General features: G+C 35.5%; 1 long non-coding RNA gene across 1 annotated transcript; it reads right to left on the reverse strand.

Moving 5' to 3' along the window:
- Positions 1 to 1,039: 1,039 nt before the first annotated feature.
- LOC110686786 lies at positions 1,040 to 1,753 on the reverse strand. Its single transcript, XR_002504296.1, has 2 exons — positions 1,422 to 1,753; positions 1,040 to 1,080 (listed from the first exon to the last, which is right to left on the reverse strand). It is a non-coding gene; the product is annotated as an uncharacterized LOC110686786 (long non-coding RNA).
- Positions 1,754 to 4,810: the final 3,057 nt, after the last annotated feature.

A 4,810-nucleotide genomic window follows, 5' to 3' on the forward strand; every position in this document is an offset into this window, starting at 1 on the left:
GCCGGGGGGGGAGTTTTCACGCTGATTATTTTGGTGGTAGCTCTTTTGGTGCTAGGGGTGCAGGTGGCAGCAAAGGTGGAGGTTTTGGATCATTGGATGAGGATGATGAGGATTAGCCATGCTGGGCTAGTTCCCGAACCAATGAACACATTGTCTGATTCTAGCTTGGGGGAGATTTTGGATTTGGTAGCTTTCTTTTTCTCTTTTCTTTTGTTTTTGGTGGTTTTCTTAGATTAGATTTATTTCTTTCTAGGTTAGTTTTATTGCTTTATTCTATGAAAAATACAAAAAAATTGAAAAAAATAAAAAAAAATCCAAAAATACGTTCCAATGAGTTATAAATCATGCTCTCTTGTGCCCCATACTTTGAAAATATTATTTTGATTCTTGGTATATGATGATAAGCATTGTGGATTTGTTGATCATGATTTGATGTTTGATTGATTAGATATCCTAACATGCGTCAATTTTGTCCAATGATCGAGGGTTAGATAGGTTGTTAAACTACTACCCTAATCAAATTAATCATTTATATACCTAAACTACCTTAATACAAGTATAGGGGCAAGTAAAGGTTCAAACCACTAAGGAAGCTCACTTATTAACACTAGGCGAAAATATGAATTGGCCACCGGTTCAAAACCCCCCAATGCCACCGGTTAACCGGTGGCAATAACCCTTCCATCTTTTATTTTTTTTGGTATTATATATAAATGCCACCGGTTAACCGGTGCCAATGTGCATGTAAATATATATATTTTTTTTTTTGTTTTTGGTTTTGTTTTTTCCACTTGAAATATACTCCAACGATTCAATGTAATTAGGTAAGAAACACAACATCGAAAAGAAACATCGAAATCAACCGAAATATAATCCAAAATATAATTATCATTAAATTGTTATTGTACAATACAAAAATAAAAAAATATTACAACATAAAAAAATTAATAAATAAATAAAATTACAACATCAGAAATAAAAAAATATTAAAATTAAGTTCTAAAACAATATTCCAAAATCAACATCTTGATTTTTTTTTACACAAACATCTTGATTCTTCGTGGAGTCATAATCTAATACCTGTATAAATTAAAACACCAAAATTAATAAAACTCAAGAACTAAAAAAAAAAATGCATTATCTACCCAGAAAACTCAAATTAATACAAAAAAACCTAAAAAAACGCATGCAATTTCACCGGAATACTCGTATAATTTCGAAAATCAGAACACCAAGATTAAAATTAATAAATAAAAACTCACAAAAAACGCGAAAAAAAATTAAAAAAAAAATTAAAAAAAAATCCAGAACACTCATGCAATTTCGAATTAAACATAAACCCAGAAACCCTTGAATAATCAAAATTGAACCCAGAAACATAGACCCATCAACACTCATCAATTAAACCCAGAAACCGTAACCTCGAAATATCAAACCCAAAAACTGCGAAAAAGAGCGAAAATTGGTGTTGATGATGTAGATCTGACGGTGTTGTTGATGTTGCTGGTGTGGTGGTGGCGTGGTGGTGATTTCGTGGGTAATGGATTTTTTTCGGGTGAAGTTGGGTGATGTGGCTGTGTAGTGCGGATTTGATGGAGGACGAAGGAGGGGAACGGAGGAGAGAGGACGAAGGGCGACAAGAAGGAGATCAGTTGGGGAGTAAGAACGAAGGAGAGAAGGAGATAGAGAGAAGGAGGAGAGCAGGAGAGGCGACAGAGGAGAGAGAATATTAGGGTTAGGGTATACAAAGGAAGGGAAAAGAGAATGGTGGACTTTTTTTTTTTTTTATTATTTGATTATTGCCACCGGTTCAAAACCGGTGGCCTTTATCATTTATTCCACCGGTTCGGCTTGAACCGGTGGCAATGTACATATGCTTAATCCCGCACATTTTTTAAGCCACCGGTTTTCAAAAACCGGTGGCCACTGAGCGGTGTCTTTTTCAATTTTTCTACTAGTGTAACCATCAATTTTCACAAATACAAGAGTCAAAGGGGGAATGTTTTTGATGGTTTTTGAATAAAAAGCATTAAAACTTCCCATAAGCAGAGGTAATGATGATTAAATCAAGATAGACGACGCTAGGGATACGGGGGTGTCCAATATGATTAGAAAGAAGAGAATAATGATGATTATCATGAATCACATGCCAAAGAACACAAGTTTCTACCTAAAAAATTCTTTCTCATGTCATAGTCTAGGCAAATCAATGAAAGAGGTCTACACTAATAAGGAGCATTCTCATGCATCCTATTAGTTACAATCAAATCAAGAGAATAAAGAAGCACAATCCATAAAAACTTCACTTTAATAACTCATTCTCATGAAATCATTAAAATAGAGATTATCTTAGTCTAGTTCAAATCACTTTCATGCATTTAAACTAGAAAACATCAAATATTGTGCAACAATAAGCTCAAGATATTAAAAATCATGTCTTTCATCAATTTATGGCATAAGTTCAATCCATCCATCATCATTCATCCAATATCAACTCATATCTTCTACCCCTTCCCCTAGCTAAAGGTTTATCCTAGAGAAGGGATATTAAACATAATATTAAAACTATAAATAAACTCAAGAAACTCAAAACAAAACGTGATTAAAATCAATGAAATCAATAACAACTATATGAACTAATAAGATTAACAAAAAATAAGCAACAATAAATGAAAATAAATAAAGCTAAAGGAAAGGATTAGAGATTACTAAAGAAAGGATTAACGAAAGATGAAAACTTGAATTCTTTCTTGATTGATATTAAACTTGAACAAAGTTGAATACTTGGAAGAAAATTCAGCAATAATCTACTTTCTCTCTCTAAAAATTTTCTAATCTAACCCTAAGTGAGAGAAGCTCTCCTAAACTAATTAATAAAATAGCATCATAAAGTTCTCTTTTAATTACCCCAAAAATGGGTATTTATACTAAGCTAAATAAAAGAAAAATACAAGAGAAAACAAAAGAAAAGAAAATAAAATAAAGAAAACTAACTAAAATAAACAAATAACAAAACTAAAATAAAAAAAGGAAAATAAAACCCAAAAAAACCCCCCAAAATCCCCTCAGACCCACGAAAATCCCACAAAAATCCCTTCATTTCGTGGCTACTCTGATCTTTGATCTTCTACACCATCACTGCATCATCAACCATCATTTTCACCGTTCAATCATCATCAACTATAATCGAGCATCAAATCGTGGCCATCCGATTTTCATTAAAATCACGTTAGAAGCTCGTGATTGTACCCACATTTGCGCGCCCGCGAAGACGTCGCGCAGAGGTCACGCAAACTTACTACCTATAATATGAATTTCGATTCCATTTGTGCGCCATCTGACAAGGCTGTGCGGCTGCAAAGCTCCAAGCAAATTTGAGCTAAATTAAGGCTTGATTCTTTGCAAATGGTTAGAGAGGTGGCCGGAATTCGCTGCAGGTGTAGGTGGCGCTGCTTCGTTTTGTTGTTGCTGCAATTGCGGGCAATTGGCGGCTGACGGTGGTCTTAATTAGTGGCTGACGGATGTAGATTGGAGGTGAGTTCGGGCTGCGAGTGCTGGTGATGTTGGGTGGTTTGGGTTGCCGCGGCTAGCTGCAAATTGTTGGCGTGGTGGATGCGTGGGGGTGGTTTTTTTGTAGGTGGTGATTAATGGTTGGAGTGAGTTTTGTTGGAGGTAGTTGCGAGTGGTTTTGTGGTAAAATAGGAGGCGTAATAGGAGTTTAATTTAATATGGAGTGGGTGGTGGAGCAGGGGAGGGTTGTTTGTGGCGTTGGGCTGCTCTGCTGCTATTGTTATTGCTGTTGGGGAAAGCAGGGGAGTGGGAGATGAGGTTGAGTTGTGGTGTGGCTGTTGGCTGGTTATTGATGGTGGTTCAGGGTGGTTGTGACTCGAATTGGGAGTTGGTTGGTGGTTTGAGTGAGGAGGCAGTTACGTGGGCTGGTGCTGTTATTGTGGAGTGCGTGAAGGGCGGGGGAGCAGGGGAGGTGTTGTGATGTTGGTGTGTGTTGTTTAGGGTGGTGTAGGATAGTTAAGGGTGTGGTGAAGGTTTAGGTGGCAGCAACTATGATGGCTTGGAAGGTTTTAATTTGTGAAATTTGACACGACTCAATCCCGAAACACCAAACTTGTTTTGAACATGAAAACGGAGCATCAACCTGAACACACCTACAACAAAAAAAAATCATGATGGTAGATTGACATATAAAATAAAAATAAAAATAAAGTAAAATAAAATGATAAACTAAAAGAAATAAGAAACAGAGAATAGCTAGAAATTTATTATATAACAAGAACTATTAAATTAAAATATAGACATAGAAAATAAGAGAAATTTAAATAAATTAGGAAAATAAGCTAAAAACTATAAAAAAACTACAAAAATACACAAAATAGAGATCAAATAAGGAAAATAAGGAAAAGAGTGAAATAAAGCGTAAAACTAGGGAAATTATTAGAAACTAAACCGGAAAATAAGCATAAAAATACCCTAAAAGTGACATAAAAGTCACTTATCAAACTCCCCCAAGCTAAACTTTTGCTCATCCTCGAGAAAATTAACATGAAACACAAGAGAAAGAGAATGAATTATTCACGCAAAGCTAAGACACTAAAGGAGATAAGAATGTACACTAACTCACTTTCGTAGGAATCACGGTCAATTTTAGCAACTAAAGACAAGCCCTTTAAACCCGTGGATCGCCCTAGAGGACGAGTATACTCTCGTGAGGGTTTCCTAATAGCTTAACCCACAAATCTAGACAAAAACCAAGGCAAAAAAAAAAGAAAAAGAAAATCAAACTCAAAAAACAAAC

Source organism: Chenopodium quinoa, unplaced genomic scaffold (assembly GCF_001683475.1).
Source record: "Chenopodium quinoa cultivar QQ74 unplaced genomic scaffold, ASM168347v1, whole genome shotgun sequence".
Taxonomy (NCBI): domain Eukaryota; kingdom Viridiplantae; phylum Streptophyta; class Magnoliopsida; order Caryophyllales; family Amaranthaceae; genus Chenopodium; species Chenopodium quinoa.